This window comes from Myiozetetes cayanensis, unplaced genomic scaffold, assembly GCF_022539395.1.
Source record: "Myiozetetes cayanensis isolate MyiCay16 unplaced genomic scaffold, myiCay2020 scf13, whole genome shotgun sequence".
In the NCBI taxonomy this organism is placed as follows: Eukaryota; Metazoa; Chordata; class Aves; order Passeriformes; family Tyrannidae; genus Myiozetetes; species Myiozetetes cayanensis.
This window is the reverse complement of record NW_026086937.1, coordinates 15,003,899-15,020,749: the sequence shown is the minus strand read 5'-3', so window position 1 is coordinate 15,020,749 and position 16,851 is coordinate 15,003,899. Positions and strand designations below refer to the sequence as shown.

The 16,851-nt window shown below is 53.4% G+C and overlaps 1 long non-coding RNA gene across 2 annotated transcripts; it reads left to right on the top strand.

Annotated features, from left to right (window-relative positions):
- The first annotated feature begins 11,070 nt into the window (after positions 1-11,070).
- LOC126636456 (uncharacterized) lies at positions 11,071-15,454 on the top strand. Of its 2 annotated transcripts, none has more exons than XR_007627998.1 (3): positions 11,071-11,424; positions 11,582-11,708; positions 12,835-15,454. It is a non-coding gene; the product is annotated as an uncharacterized LOC126636456 (long non-coding RNA). The 2 variants fall into 2 exon arrangements; XR_007627997.1 differs by having other exon boundaries at positions 11,579-11,708.
- The last annotated feature ends 1,397 nt before the right edge of the window (positions 15,455-16,851 follow it).

The following is a 16,851-nucleotide window of genomic DNA, read 5'->3' as shown; positions in this document are numbered from 1 at the left end:
AGTCCAGCCCAAGCTCCACAGTTTTTCTGCGCCTGTTTGGGCAGCACCAGGGGGAGAGGAGCGAAGTGGGGTGCTGGGACCATTCCCAGCTGAGCAAACAAGCTGCTCACCCAGCCCCAGGAGAGAGACAGCACTGGGGTCAGGCACCACATCGACCTCACCAGACCGGCTGATCCCGTTAAACCTGGGCTCCACATGGGACTTCCCATCTTCCCAGTCTGCTTCAGAGCAGCCATCCTCGGGGATGACTGATCCCTGGGGAGGGTGGCAAGATACTTCACCTTACCTTGCTGTCAGGAGGTTATTCAGCTGGATGAAGGCCTGGCAGATCTCACTGGGTTATTCCTCTGGCAGATGAGGGTCCCTGTGAGGGCAATCCCAACCCACAAAATCAGGCTCTTGCTCAGCACTTCCTGACAGAGGAGATGCTTAGTCTCACCTGACAGACCTCCTCCATCTGCACTGATCCCAGTGTCTAACAAAGGGCAGGGTTTCTCTGTGCCTGTGCAGCCCCTGGGCTCCTCCTGGGGAAAGCAGGGCTGCAAAGGGCCCTACCCAAAGTGAAGCAACTGGGTCTGAGCATGACAACCCCAATGAGGGGGTGCCATCAGTGGAGGTATTGGCACCAGAGCATTTCCCCTGTTATCTCTCCCGTTCCTCTGTGCTTTAACATTCTGTTTGAATTAGTGGGGCCTGTTCCTCGCAGCGTGCATGACTACGCATTTGTCTACTTTGGATTTCATCCGCCATTGACTGGCCCATCCATCAAGCTCTTTTCAGGCCTTTTGAAGTTCCCTGTAGTCTTCCCTTGTTCTGAACACTCTGTGCAATTTGGGTCCTCTGCCAGGTTTTCCTTATGACATTTTTCATTCTCCTTTTCCAGATCATTAAGGCATCTCTTTAACACAACTGCTATTGACACGAAAACTTGGGGAGCCTCCCCACGGGTACCATAGCCTTCTGGAAGGTAGCCCTCATTGATATAGGCTGTTTAACCTCTGTGCTTCCAACCATTAGAGTTACTTTTTCCATTTGCTTTGCAAGCATTTAATTCCTTTAATAGTCTCTCGTAAGGGACCCTTGTCAAAGAGCTTTGAAACCCCAAACACATTATGTCAAGTAGTTCTCCTTACTTTGCCCTCCTGATAATGGAAGAAAGCATCCTAGCAGATAGAGGCATGAACTTCTTTTCAGGAAGCCAGGACTGCTTGCCCCCTTCTTACTTAGTTAATTTACAGGTTTTAAAATTAAGCTTCTTAGGAGCACCTTCATCTCTAACCATCAATTCAGTTCTCGCAGCCTTAAAGACACATGTGTCTCTATGCCTGCCAGAGAACAGGCTATTTCCCTTTGTGGCTCTTTTGTTAGCAGACAGGTCACTTGGCGATTGAGAGCCATCAGAGCCTTTGGATATTTCACTTTCAACTTCAGAAGCTTTGTGCTGGCCAGACATACAATCTCTGCCCCTCTGGCATTGCTCTTTGTAGAAATATTTCGTTGTTATCACCTGAAAATAATGGGCATCTCTGTGCTGTCCCTGCTAGGCACAAGCTGGTCTAAAAGAAACCCTCCTTGGCTCTCCTACAACACCTTAGCCTGCCCTGGCTCTTCCCATCACACCCTGGCAATGCCGATGCCGGCAAGTCGAGTCATGCAGCACTGCCGAGGGGGGAGGATGGGATTGATAAGATCCGTGCTGAAGCTGGGCTGTCTCTGCATTACAGGTACAGGGTAGAAACCTGTTTCACCCGCCTCCGGTGATTCATGCCTCTCCACTCCCCTGAATCATCCCGGCTGTTGTGTAAGGCTTATGGTGCTCGTGCGGCAGGGATGTATTTTCTGTGGCTTTTATAAAGTTCTGCACAATTTATATGTGCTGCTTCTGCCTTAAAACATTTACTCTCTTTATTCAAGGCTTTAGGATTTATGCTCCCTTTACCTGGGACCCTGGGAACGGTACCACCGGTGGGATGATCCTTGGGCCAAGGTGCTATTTATTGTTATCAGAAACTACCCTGCCCTGCAGCGATTTCTGACCACAAGGAAGAGAAAACTACTGGTTTTCTCTCCAACACCAATATCAATGAATCTTTAAACAGAAGGAATTATTTCGCTGAATGGCGCGCATTGAAGACGTTTAACTCTAAGAATATGTGACAGCTCTTCAGATGAGGAAGCGAAATGGTTTTGGGGCTGTGGAGTGAATGCTGAGTGCCTTTGCTGGAAGCAGCCCCTCTGCTGGGAATTCCCACAGCTGCCAGGCAGGAAAACGAGCCATGCTTAGTAATGGGGTAAACCCCCTCCTGGCAGGGGCATCCTGTGCCCAGGCAGCCGGGGAAATTCCCTGGTGCAACTGCTCACGCTGGTTAGGGCTTGAGGGTTTTGTGTTTTTTAAACAGTGTGTGGCGACTTCTGCGTAAACTTCTCGAGACGGACCTTTTGTGCCAGATTACCTGTCTAGCTGGGCCCTTATCGCCGTGTTTATCACCACCGCCTCTTGCTGTCAGCACTGTTTATAGGCAGGGGAACCGAAACCCTATGCTAAGAAATTTCCTCCTCCTCTTTTCTTTCAAATCTGCATCTGTTCCAGACTCCCTTTCATTAGAGACCACATGAAAGACAAAATAATCCCAGGCTATCAGGCACAGAAACCTTTGCAAGGTAAACTCCTCTCTGCTGGTAAATAAGGCACACCCTGACCAGGGCTCTGTGCTGGCACCCAGGGAGGTCCTGTCCAGCCCCTGTCATCTGCATCCCTGTTCCTGGGCACCTGCGAATTCTCCAGTACCCACTGGGGTGTTCACAAAGCCACAGAGAGAATTCAGAGTGCAAAGTAATGTCAGAAATCAAGGATGTCTTCCCGCACCTGCATCCCAGTTGGTGTGATGATGGTGCACAGCGAGTGCCCTGAGGGAGGGTTGGGCGGGGGGAGGATGCACTGCATGCCTTTTTTACCTGTTGTAAAAATATTTGTAGAGTTGCAGCAGGCTGTAAAGAGCGATTTTGGGGAGGGAGGAGCAGGGCTGATACCGATTAGGCAGGAAATGGCTCAGTGTGGATGGCATCCATATGGGAGAGCTGATAGATTTGGCGTCTTGAAGGCATCCCTTGATGGATCCACTGATAACCTGGCAGCAAAACAGACCTGGGCTCTCTGATTCCCTGCCAGCAGCTGAGCTGCAGCCTGCTTGGTTGGCCTTCGTTAACACCTTTCTGCCATGAGAACTTGTTGCTTTGCCCGGGGGGACCAGTGGCCCCTTGGTACCCCTGGGGGGCTCAGCTGGCCGGTCCTCATAATGCTGCCTGCCGGGGATGCTGCTCCAACTCCTTCCCTTTGAAGGCTCAGTGTGAAATCTGGTCAGAGTTTAGGGAAGCAGGAGGGCAGCTTGCAGAGCAGCCTGCGTCCCTGGGATGAAAAAGCTTCATTTTGCAGCTCTGGAAAGAATCAGCGGGTTTCCAGGCTGGGCTTCTGCCTTGCATTGGAGACAGATGGAGAGTGCAAAACACGGGGAAGGCGTCCGGCTGCTCCCACCATGCAGAGGGCTGGCTCACTCATGAGCACGGGTCCTGCTCCATGTCCTTTTCTGTGTGTTTCGTGACCCACCTTTTGTGCCCATCCATGATGTCCAAAGCCTGCTTGGAGGTGGTGGAAAGTCAGAGGCCCAGATATGGCAGATTTGCTTGGAGAGACTGGGAACACAGCGAAGTCTCCCTGTGCCAAGAATAGCTGGTGCATCCTGTTCCATGGTGCCTTTCCTTCTCTGGAAGCTGGCAGCAAAAACAAGGGGGTTTCAGAGAAAAAGCAAGATATAGCAGGATGCTTACTGGAAATGAAACAAAATGGAGAAAATTGTTATGTAGCAGAGGGCAGTGGTTCCTTGCAGAGATGAATTGGAGGAAACTTGGGAGGCAGAAGCCACCCTATGTACTGGCTGGTCCTTACTGTTGTTGAGGGTCTGCAGCCTCCATCACCAGTCCCTGCCTGGTTGATCAAACACAAAACATGAGATGGTATGGCTTGGTAGGAAAGTTTTTTGCATGGGATTGATCTCCTCCAGCGTGGCTCACTAGGAAATACTTTTGGGAAAAAAAAACCAACCTGTCAGCCTAAGTTATGCTTCCCTCCATGCTTCCCTCCATGCTCCTCCTGGAGCTCCCCATCCTCCATCCCTCAAGCACCATGGGGTTCCCTGGTGTAATGTGACTGGGCTCTGCCTGTGCTGGTGATAAATTTGTGCTCGGTCAAAAACCAAGCTCTCATGGCAGCAGGCAAGCTATGTAATGACTGCCCTAAAGCTGCCTGGGGTTACCACAAATTTGATGGTTAAAATAGATCCCCTGAAAGTGCCGGCAGCCCTCCCACTCACAGGCTGCATTAGCCACGGGGAGAGCTGTTTGCTCCCGCACCCGGGTCACGGCCTCCTCGGCTGCGAGTCAGGATGGTAATTTCGCTGTGGTTATTTCTACGATAACTTATTTCAGATTTTTATGATGCTTACAAATTGGACAACATCTTAAAACATAATTCAGGCCTTAACTGGCTTTAAATGTGTGTGATTTTACAGGGATGTGTAAAATATTTTTAAGTGTTGGTAAATTCCAAGGACTGGAGTTGTGGGCAGATGGGGAGGGATGGAGGGTCTGGCCCGAAAATGTTTTTGGAGATGCAGACTGGGAACCAGCAATGGGAGTTGTTTATATGTTGTTACCATGAGGAGCTACGTGGTTTGAGCAGGTTGTAGACTACAAAGCAAAATGTTTATGGGTAGTGAGTCTGCATCTCTTCTTCTCCTTAAAATTGGTTTAATTTGTCCAAATTAGTTGTGGAGTCAAGCACTTGATACTGATATGCAAGAGTTGCCATGGCAGGGAGATGGCTCCCAGGTGCTGGACATAAAAGGGAGCAGATGAACTGGAGTGAAGGTGTGTTCCCCGGGAACATCAATCAACATGGCAGCAACCAGCCCTGTGAACTGCTTTGTGCCTTTGCACAATCCTCCACCAACTCCTTCCTGCTGGGAAGGTGGTTGCTTCTCTCTGGCTTCCCCATCAAAACAGCAGGCGTGGGTGGGAGGCAAACCCGACCCCGAGGATTTTGGGGTAGGGAATGGGTGTGCAGCAGTGGAATAGGGCTGCAGCCACCCCACCTCTTGCCTGGGGCAGGCACAGGATCTGGCAGAGCCATGGTGGCTCCCATCACTCACAAGAAACTGTGGCCACATGGGGGACCAACTTGCTGCCACGTGTGTTAGACAGCAGTCGAGTGAGGACAGCACCCCATAGGTGGTTTGCAGGGCTGGGTAGGGAGGTTCTGTTATGTACTACTCCCTTCCTTAATGAGCTGGCGGGAGGCACCGCTCTGGCTGGGATTGGATTTGCCAATACTGACAAAACCAGGGCTGCTAACACAGCGCGTGGTCCTGGAGCAAAGGCACCCGGACAGATCACTCCAGTGAGATCAAGCAGGGATTTGGTCCTTGTCCTTCACAAGCAACAGAGTGCTTTGGGTAAGCAAACACGATTCTGCAGAGAGGAGCCGGAGCTGATGAGCAGGCGCTGCTCTGGGACTGGTGCTGCTCAGAAGCAGGGAGGCAGAAGGACCATCGTAAGCAAACCAGCTGTTTCAGGTGAATTCTTGGTGAGCAGAGCTTGGGGAGGTGGGAGCTGTGCAGACATGGTACCAGCCTGTGTGCCCTTGGCTCCAGTGCCTGCGGTGGGAAAGGATCTCTGTAGCTGTTTATATTTGCAGAAATAACACTGTTGTCTTGCTCTTTCCTTTTGTAAGGGTGTGGGGATTTCACTGAAATGCAATCCCAGGAAAGGCCTGGGATTTTGGCTGGTGTTGCAGGCGCATAAGGAAGATGTTATTGCCAAGTGCTCCCCTCTGTCCCAGGCAAGAGGTGTTGCGGAGGTGGCTGAAGGCTGCAGGAAGGCAGAGGGAGACAGGGAAACCTCTGGGCAAGGCAGGGTGGCAGCAGAGAAACTGGGGGAACTCTTTGGCATGTGGTCTGCCATCAGAGCAGCACCCATGGCCAGGCTGGCCTGGCCTGCCAACATCTCCTTCTACCGGGCTCAGATGACGGCAGCTGCCAGTCTCATCACCAAAGCCCACATGAGCTTTCCTGCCTGCATCTCTTCCAAAAAAAGCAACTTCCAGCCCACGGGAGAAAACTGAGCGTAAAGGCAGAGACTCTGTGATGATACATCGTCTCACCAACACCTACCCACGTCTGCAGAAGGAGGGACCCGCCTGGGCAGCCCTGGACCCCAGCTGAAAGGGAAGGGACAGCTGTGACTGTCTACTTTATTGACGCTGGGAACTTTCATAACCCCACCAGTGAAGCAGGAGAGAGTGTGTGATTGACATTGCTCCAGAGCAGATTTCTCCAGGAGATGCTGCCGAAGCCCAGGAGACACCCAAAGAAAGCTTTGCCTGTGGCTCCCTGGGGACAGGCAGAGCTGAGGGGTCCCTTCCTCCATGCACAGCCCATGCCCATAAAATGCACTGAGCTCCTGCAAGGCTACCCTAGGGGTCAGTGAGGGGTTGGGGACCAGTGAGGCTCACCTGGGTTCTGACCATGTGCTGCCAGCAAGCACAGAGTGACCCAAACACAGCAGCTGTGCATGAGGCAAATATGCTGGAGGGAGCCTTGTGACGGACTGTGAATTTGAGAGACTTTCTCCACCCCTGAGCTCCCCGTGGGTCAGGTTTGCAGGCAGAGGGGAGCATCTCGGGGAGGTAACAAGGTGCTGACAAGAAGCAGTTTGTCTTTCTGGGTAGTGTTTCACGACTCCCTGTGGGACCGCCCCATCTCCATGGGGACATGGTAGCACCGAGGCAGGGGAGCACCCCACGGGGGCGAGGGGTGGTCCCACTCACAGGAAAGGGTGCGGGAGATGCTGGCTGTTGGTATGAATTCAGCCCGGCTCCGCCATAAGGAAGTGATTGAAGCTTTCACGATCTGTTTAACCAGTGACATATGTTTCCTGCAGGCGCGGCGGCGTGCTGCATGCCAGCGGATGAGATACGGCCGTGTGTCCCTGCCTGGCTCTGCCAGCACGGGGTAGGGCTGGCCCCATCCCCACGGCCGCGTTTGATACGGCTGCGGGCCGTCGCTCCCTGTGTGGGAAGGGGAAATTGCTCACACGGCAAAGGGAAATAAACATGAGGAGACCAGCCCTGACAAAAAAAGCGAGTGTTTCTCTGGTTGGAGGCCCCACTGCAGGCGAGAGCCACATAACGTACTGGGGATGGGGATGAATGAGGGGAACTGGAGCTGCAGTGATGTCTGCGAGCTCCCTCTCGCTTACGGGGGGTCCCTCCCTCCGGGTCTCGTCTCAGCTTTCAGCACTGAGACATCAGAGGGACCAGCGCCAGGGTAACCGTGCGTTGTGGGAAAGGTCTAATTGCCCAAACCATAGAGCCCGGGTGAGGTGCTCCACCAAATTCAGAAGCAGCCAAAGCGGGCTGAGTGCTTTCCCTGGGGAGGGGACCCTCCCCTGGAATTTGCTGTGGCTGAGTACCCAGACAGTGGTATCCAGGCTCAGGCTTCCATTGTCCTGGCTCCATCCTCATCTGCACCCCCTCAGTTCTTTCTGTCCCATTCCTCCACATAGGGGAAGTAATTCACAAGGTAAAAGACTGACCAGGAGTGTGCCAGCTCATGGGGTGATGGGGATGCCATGGACTAGGCAGACTGCGGATGACTGAGACGTCAGACAGCTGTGAAACCCTGCACAAGAGGAATCAGACATTATTCAGAAGATGGAAGCAGGGGAGGGGGTGATGGTCTCCAGGTCTGAGAAGAGTGTTGTGATCAGCTGCAAGTGGTTGGGGCCTTCAGGAGCCTTTGCCAGTAATTGAGGCCATGCAGGGGGCTGAGGTGGGGAAAAGGGAAAGGGTAAAGTGTTGGGAGAAACTCATGACCAAGTTTGCTGAGGGCTGCCAGGAGGGATGCAGGCCCTCCTGGGGGGCAAGGTCCATGGTAGCCAGTGAGGCTGACTCCCACCAGGATCCCTGTGCAGCCTCGAGCCCATCCAGGATGAGCCCAAAGATGGGTTTGTGGCAGAGGTTGTAAACTTGGTGTGAGACTGAGGGAGTGAAGGGCTGAAGAAACTTTATGGTTGAGCTGAAAGACCCAGGAGCTTCTTTGTCATTCCTCAGGACCAGCGTCTTCCCTGGCATCAGTAGCCTGCTGACTATACTGACAGGAAAGGGAGAGCCGGGAGCAGAGCTTCCCATCCCTTACTAGGGATTTTGGCTTTAAAACATAGCCTTCTTCCTTAGCTCAAGGGCAAAGAGACCTACAGCCTCCCTTCACTGCAGGCCAGCACCAGCTCCCCAGTTCTCCCATTAGATCCCGTGTCCTTTGGCAACAAGGCACCAGGCAAGCCAGAGGTCCTATTCTCACCTTCAGACCACCACCCAGCACTGGAGCAGCAGTGGTCCATCCTCACCATGTGCCTTTCCAACAGGGAAGAGTGATTTTATGAAAGAACTTGTGTCTTTCTGAAGTTTTCTTAGAGAGTGCTTTTGTCCCCTCATTGTTCCGTGTTCGGTGCATTTATCTGCAGGAATAAAGATGCTTCTTGGAGTAGTTTTGAAAACCTCCTTCCCTCAGGCTTGCCTGGGTTCAGGAGCCTCCAGTTTACACCTGTTAGTGCTAGTGCAGGATGCCGAGTGGCACCTTGCTCAAGGCAGATGGGCTGATGTGATGAGACAACTCAAGTCCACGCACATGCTGGAGGGAACTGTTTTGTCCAGGATCAGCATCACCCTCGTGAAGTTTCACTGCTGCAGTTGGCAGCAGCCAGAGCTCTCCCCCAGCTACAGCCAGGGCTTTCTCTGCAGGTTTCAGACATCCTGGCCCTGTGTTCGTTAGCAGGTAGCCAAGGATTGCAGTGACTCAGTGCAGCAGTTTGCTCCAGCTCTGGATTACCTTCACGCACTACAAATCAGTGCCGAGTTTCTCCATGGTTTTGGCACTGGGCAGGTGCCTGGAGCACGTTGTGGGGAGGAAAGGGCTGGGGGAGGTGGAGCAGGTGAACTTTGCTCTTCAAGCTCTGGAAAAAAGCTCCTACTCCTGGTCGATAGCCTCTGTGGGGAGAGGTGGTGTGCTTTGCCCTGCTGCCACTGCAGCAGTGAGCTCTGCAGTGCTGTGGCTCTGCTCGAGCACATGGAGGGTCCTGGTGTGGGGGTGCTTTTCCCAAAAGCTGCTCCCTGGCAGGCACTGAGGCAGCCCACACTGAGCAGTGGTTGATCATTCTCCATGTCACTGCTAGAGATGCCTAAATAATTCATTAATGGTTTGAGGAAACAAAAATATTGTGTAACAAGTAATTGCTTGCCAACAATGTTGTGCATGGCTGGAGCAGACCATGGGCAGCCGCAGCAGTGTGGTGTTAGTGGGGCAGCACAAGGCAGGCTCTTTCCTCTGACTTTTCTTCTTCTTCTTCTTTTTCTTTCTTCTTCTTCTTTTTTTTTTTTTTTTTTTTTTTAACCATGTGAACTTTCCTGCCTTTGTCTCTGCACAAATGTGAAGGCTTTCTGTTTCCCAGGAAACTGAGGTGAGGTGGTTGGACCTGAGTGTGGGCTGGCAGCAGGGGATGTGGGGAGCAGGCAGGGGCTCATGGGACCACCCTAGTCCTGTTGGGCCTGGTTCTTTGCATTGCACGTGGGAGAGAAGGAGCCATGGGGACCGCAGCAGTTCCTTCTCCCCAAAACCCCATCTCCAGCGATGGGACTGGTGGCATCATGCCAGGCAGAACCCTCCCCAGCCAGCTGGTCATGCACTGGTGACAAAGGGCTCCAGGCAAGCCATCTCAGACCCAGCGTGGGCAGAGGAAGGGCTCAGGAGCCTCATGCCGATAGCGGTGACAAGGAACTCCTGTTTCTCCAAAGGCGTCTGGGAAGTGTCCCCGACTGAGTGTCTGTCCCTGGCATATCACACTGCCAGAGGCGGCAGGCTGAAAGCAGGGATCCAGCTCCCTGTGGGCACCCCCAGGCCAAGGGGCAGGAAGTCCCCACACTTCCCTGAACTTTGGAAGTGGTGGGAAGTTCATGCCCCAGCATTAAGCTGTGACTCGTGTGGGCTCCTGGAGGAAGCCTGTGCTGCATCCCCTGCAGCTCCTGCTTGTCACTGTTAAATTTCCATTTTAACGTGAAAACAGCTGGTTTCACGGTACCTCTGTTATTTACAGTCATACATACAATCCCTGCTGAAAACCGTGTTATGCACTACAGCAGCACCCCGTTGTCTCGCAGGTACTGAGTGGGTGGATGGGGAAGTGATGCCAGCCCCAGGGTCAGGCCACCAGCGCTCCTTGTGCCTTGCCCATGGCCACCCTGGCAGTTCATGGTGAAACTGGGTGATTCAAGGGGGGCAAACCCATCTCAGAGTGCTTCAGGTCCAGCACAAGGGCAGGATGAACCTGTCTCCATCCCTGTGAACTGAACCCTCCAAGCCGTCACCAAGCCCTGAGGACGGGATTCTTGATGCACTTCAAGGGACAGAGACAACAACTGTTGGCCATGCTCAATGGTGCTTTGTTCTTGGCCCAGGAAGCAATGAAAATCCTCCCGCTTTGAAGCCTGAGGAGGCCTTTTTATTATATCCAGGGCTCCTGGAAAAGGAAACTGCAAGTGCTTTCCCATAACGTGATAAAAAGCTCTCCTGGCTGAGACCACAGCAACTTCTTACACTTGAGAGCGGTGAGTCAGTGCAGCATGAGGCTGCGCTCAGTGCTTGCCCAGCCACTGGAAATCACTGGTTCTTGGCATGTATGTAACTGGGATTTGGAAGAGCCTTGGTGTGAGTCCAGTTGACCATGCACTTCACCACAGACACCTGGCAGCTGTGGTGCAATGGCCATAAACCAGTCCGGGGAGGGGGGTAGGTCAGCAGAGCCCTTGGCCCCCCATGCCAGCTGGGAAGCTTGGGGAGGTGCAGGTCATGCAGCAGAAGAGAGGCCATGAGTATCCCATGTCTGCACCCAAGAAAAGGCAGCTGTGGGCAAGCGCTGTAGTGCATGGTGGGATCTCCCTTGCTGATGCTCCTGGTGAGGAGGCTGCCAGTGTGCCCGTGGCTTAAGGGAGAGCCCTGGGTTTGCTCCCCATCCTTTTCCACAAGGCTGGGGCACAGTGTGTCCTCCCAGGCACAGCCCCCAGCCTGGCTGGGTAACTCCTAAGTGGTAAAGCTGGCCTAATTAGTCTGCATAATCATCCCCCATAAATCACTCCTCCCCATTCCCTGCAGACTATCGGCAGCATCTGAAGTCCTTAGTTAATTTAAACCTGGGAGTTCACACGTTGGCTTATCGCAGGAGCCATCTCCCTTCCCCGCTAAGCGCTTGCTCGGTACATCCCCGGCTGCTAGATCCGATCTGCGCCCGCTTTGAAGCCGTGATGGGCTGCCAGCAGGCGAGGTGCTGCCTGTTTCCCTGCCTGCTTCCCTGCCTACTGGCAGGTGGGAGGGGAGATGGAGATCCTGCTTCTCCCCTTCCCCACGCTCCCCGTTTTTTAACTTCTCCTCTGACTCATCCATTCGATTTTATGTTTTCCCCTTTGTTTTACAAATAGCAGTTTGCCCGACTGCTGGAAGGAGAAGGCAGCTCCTATGCTGCTGCAGCTTTCCCGTCTGTCAGGGGAGATCACAGAATCATAGAATCATCTGTGTTGGAAAAGATCACCTGTAAGATCATCGAGTCAGGTGAGCAGGGTTCTGGGGAGGGAACCCAGTGGGCACCCAGTCTTCCCTTGCACCTCTCAGGGATGTGGGGATTCTGGGATTACTGGGATTCTGAGTGGCCATGGGGAAGTGCAGATATGGCCAGGGATCCCACTAATGGCTTGTATTGCCCATTGGTTGTGCTGTCACTTTTTCACTGTCTTCGTCCCCGGGTCTCCAGCACAGTGTGAGTGGGATGTCCCCCACTGCATGGGAATCAGGGCTTCCTAAAGTGAGCTGTGTTGGCTGGAGGGCAATCCCCATGGCCTGAGCACACACCTGTCCTTCCTGCTGTGTGGGCAGCTGGAGATGAGCCTGATGATCTCGGCAGGGCCAGTGCAGCAACACAAAAGCTCAGACCCCAGTGAAAGACAGGAAGGGGGAGAGGGGGTGTTTGGCAGCAGGAGTGAGAGAGCTGGGCTGAGGAGACCTGACAGGAGCCTGCAGCAGCAGGGTCTAGTGGCTCCCAGTTGTTTTTCTGTGGGACGGTGGGAGGGGGGAGTCAGGCTGGTTGTCCCGCACTGCACTGCTCCTGTGGGCAGGCAGCACCCAGGCTAGGGGACGCCTAGCTGAGAGCCTCTGCAGAGGCAGAGCCCTGCCCACAGAGCAGCTTGGGGCAGCCCCCTCCCACAGCAGCACCCCTGAGGCATCCCCCTGTGCCAGGGCAGCAGCCCATGCCCACAGCTCCCAGTGGGGCTCTGGCTGCTGCATGGGCAGGCACCTCGAGCTTGGGGTGCAGGCGATGCCGTACACTTGGAGGGTACGTGTCCTCCCAGTGCACCCTCTGCACCCCTGGGCTCTGCTCCTGCTGCTCCCAGGAGGGTGAGAGACAGCTGCTCACCCTGGGACCTGTCAAGCCAGACTGCTTCCAAGGGTGCTCTGTGCATCAGAGCATCAAAAGCACAGCTCAAAAGCACCAGCACAGACAGCTTTTTGGGGACACATTTTTGGCCCGAGCACCCCGACCCAGCCCCTCTAAAGCATCCTGGTGGTGCTCCTGCTCCCTGGCTAGCTTTGTGACTGTCCTCATTCCTCCCTTTCCTGTTCCAAGGGAGAGCTGCAGTTGTGTTTGGTTTTGTAGTCCAAGCTTTGGATTTATTGCTTCCAGGTCTTCATGTGTTTGTTCATGAAATGAAAGACGGCTGGTGAGCCTGCTTTCCACTCCTCTGGTCTGCCTCCTGCATCGTGGAGAGGGTCTTTTGGCCTTGGGGTGATGCCTCCCTTCGTGTCTCTCAGGCACCCAAACTCTCAGGCATGAGTAGAGGACACACCTATGTGGGGTAGTGTCCTGGTCAGATGTTAAACCTCTGCCCTGGGTGACAAGGAGGATGTGGGGGAAGGCACTGGTACAACCCTGTTCAGTCTCCAGGCACTACAGACCATGCTGGGGTACAGCACGAGGTGGGCAGGGGGCCCTGTCTGGGCGTGCTTGAGTTGTCCCCTGTCCCCAGGCGGCTGCCCCCCTTCTGCTGTGGCCGGAAGACATGAGCTCCCGATTAAAGGATATTTCAACCAGACGGAGGAGCTGCAGCGGCCGGGGGAACGCACAGCAGGAGGGGACCGGGACAGGACACGTGAGAGACCAGAGGAGAAGCCAATTTACGCTGGAATGTAAATACGGCAGCAGCACGCTGCTCCGCGGGGCGCGTCACCCCTTTCCTGGCTCTGGAAACTGTGTGGGAACCATCAGCAACAGCTCAGGTCATGTCTGTGCCGTGGCAGAACCTGAGTCTCACCTGGGCACTGTGCAGAGGTGAGCAGGAGGAGGGTCAGGGGCTGTTGCATCAGTCCAGTCCCACTGCTGCAGCTCCTGCTTTCTGCGGTGAGGTACCATGGGTCACATATTCACTGGCAGAACGATGGAGCCTCAGCCCTCCCTAATAATCCTAAGAATCAATAGCGGTGCCTCTAGCCCCCATGGATGTGCACAACAACAGCTCGGAGTTAAGACGGGAACTTCTCAGCAGGATTAACTCTGAAACCTAGTGACAACATTTTAAGTATCTGTGCTATCTGTGTCCCCGCTGCTCATTCTAGCAGCTAGTTCCTACTAATGAGCTTTACTCAACAGCACTAGATTTGTCTGTAACAGCAAACTCCAGGGATCAAAAAAATAAGATTTAAGATGCAAATATTCTGTGATATATCCAGATTTAAATGTTGTGGGTTTGTTTTTTTTTTTTTGTTCCTTAGTCCAGGGGTAATTTTTAAAGGAAGAGAGATCCTCCAGAATGTAAGATAAAAAAACTTTTTTAAAGGAAAAGACCAAGTAATATAAAATCGCAGTTTTATTTTTTTTATCTTAACTGAATTTGGGAAAGTTTCCTTCTGCTCACCCAGGGCACTTTGAACACAGATGTCCCAGCCCTGAGGAAACAGTCAGGTTTACCCGCTCCTCTGTGGTTTGTAGAGCATCACTGGGGAATTTTTGGGTACACCGGTGTGTCCTGGGACTGGAGGCACGGGCTGAACCCCAGCCAGCCACCTCAATACCCAGGGCAGAGGGAGCTCAGTGGACAGGTCCATGGCAGGTGACAAAGAGCCTAAAATAAGTCCCTAAAATGTCCAGCCCAGGCTGGCAGTGGATTCCTCTCCTGCCCCGAGGCTGGACCCCAGTGCAAGGACCTGAGCTCAGACACAGATGCTGGAAGAATTCACACCCCCAGACAGGTTGGTTTTCAGTTTTCTTTAATCTTCCACATGCCTTTTTTTTTTCCTTTTTCATTTTGAGGCAGGAGTACTAACTGCTAAAGATGCATATGGAATTTGAATATGAATGATAAGAACAGCTGTGTATATCTATTATGAATGAACATAAACAGAAATGTATAAACTGAGATTTTGGGGCTTTTGGAAGAATTAGTGCCTTTGTTCCTGGATTTTTTTCGTATCAAAGTTTGAACCAAAGCCCATTAGCCTGGACTTTCCCGCAGCCGACCAAGCCAGGAGCTTCATTTTGCCCTGGCTCTGAGCCATGCTGAATTCTCCTCAACAGCTCAGTGAGCCCTAATCCTAACAAATTTACCCAGAGAAGTGGGTCTCTTATTACACAGCCTAATTTGAATGCTTTCCAAGGTTAATTTCGGCTCCCTCTCCGTCTCCAAACACGCCTGCCCCTCCGGAGCCAGCTCCCCCCTTCCCCGTCCCCCCCGCCCGAGCTGCCCGTTAGCGCCAGCCCGGAGGGAGCAGCCCCCTTCACCACCGCGATGGTTTTTAAACGAGAAAATAATGTGATGTGTGTCCCTGGGTCCGGACTCTGCCTGGAGGGTTTCTTAATGCCGAGAGACTTCCTCTGCAAATTAATTGCAACTTTCGTTGGGCAAAAATAGCCCTGGAAGCCCCTTCCCCACAGGCCCTTCCACATGTGATATTACTCAGTTCATAATCTGATTCCTGCGACTCTATTCCTTCCTTCCCCTCCCCAGCGTGCCGGTGACTGCCCGGGAGGGTCCTGGCAGGATGACCCACTGGCAAAGCAGCCGCGCTGGGGTGGGGGGAGCACCGGTGCCGCCTGGCTGAGCCAGCCCTGGCTCTTGCTTTGCAGCAGACTGTGCAAGAAAACCTCAGCGTGGGGAAACCGAAACCCAGCCCAGTGCAGGGAGCAGCTGTCAGATCCATTAGGGAAGGAATAGGGAAGGAACCAGCCATGCCTGGTGGACGGCGATCGCAGGAGAGGGGCGGTGGAGAGGCTGCGGGGTGGTAGGGGCTCACAGTGGGGGTTTAAAAGGGGCAGGACAAAGGGGCAGTGGTTTCAGACTGCAAGAGGGTCAATTTAAATTAGATATAAAGAACAAGTCTTTTAACAATAAGGATGGTGAAACATTGGCACAGGTTGCCCAGAGAGGTGGTGAATGCCCAAATCCTGGAAGGTCAATCCTGGTCAAGGTCAACCCGAACTGGCTGAAGATGCCCCTGCTCATGGCAGGGGAGTTGGACTACACGGCCTTTAAAGGTCCCCTCCAACCCAAACCATGCTGTGATTTTAGAGAAAGGAAGAGCTGGGTGGGAAAAGTGTACGGAGGAGCCAGGAGCCCACTTCACCCACCGGCCCAGATGGATGTGGCCCCAGGGATACTTCTGCTGGATTTGAGTTGCAAGAAGCAGAGACTTTCTCCAGCAGCTATGCCTGGGGGGTTGTGCTGGGTCGCTGCAGGTGTGGAATGGCAACCTTGCAGCCCTGGGACAGGGTTTTTCTGCATGTCCTCAGGCAGGGACGTCCCTCGTGCATGGTACACTGTGCCCTGCCTATGTCCCAGCTTCCATGGCAGCTAATATTCACCCTGCTTGCTCTCCTCTCATCACGTTTTTCTTTTTTATTTTCAGTTATTGCTTTTATATTTGCTCACGCTGAGCATCCCAGGTAGTGCAGTATCCCAGCGCCCTGTCAGGTGATGGGGCAGGGAAGGGGTTGGGTATGTGCCCTGTGCCATGCCAGGGTGGCTGAGCTGAACTGGAGTGCCAGTGGGATAGAAGCACTGGGAACAGCAGTGAGAGCAGTGCTGGGCTCTTCCGGTCAGTGATTCCATGAAGATGTCCTCTCCAAAGTGCATCCACAGGCCATGTCTGCTGCTGCCACATCCTGCTGCCAGGTAACCTCCCGTGCCTGGTCCCTGTCCCTCCAAAGCCTCGCTGCCCAGCGGTCACCTCGCTGAGTGGAGGCCTGTGTTTGATGATTTTGCTCCAGGCGTTAAGAGCTGCACGTATCAAAGCTGAGCCACATCTTATCTCCTGGCTGTGTTCCTGCCTGCTCCCAGCCTGGGAGTCCTGCCTGCAGGCTCTTCGCAGTGGTTCCCCAGCACCGAGTACTGTAGTGGGTTAGAGGTGCCAGTTTCAGATCAGGGAGAACCCTGGGGCCGGTCTCTGGGGTGTGGGTTGGAAGGGCCGGCACAGCCGGGGCCCCATCTGCCAGGAGGATGCTGGTCATTGCTGTAAGGTCAACCTTAAATAATGAGAATAATAAAAATAAGGCAGCCTGGAGGGAAGGAGAGAGCAAACTGAATCCTAATGAGGTTGCATGGACACATAGCATGATCATTTCATGCAATTCATTTTAAAAAGGAAAAAAAAAAATCGAGTTTAGATTGAAGGATGTGGGACACAGGCCAGGTCACAATCCCACAAGGAC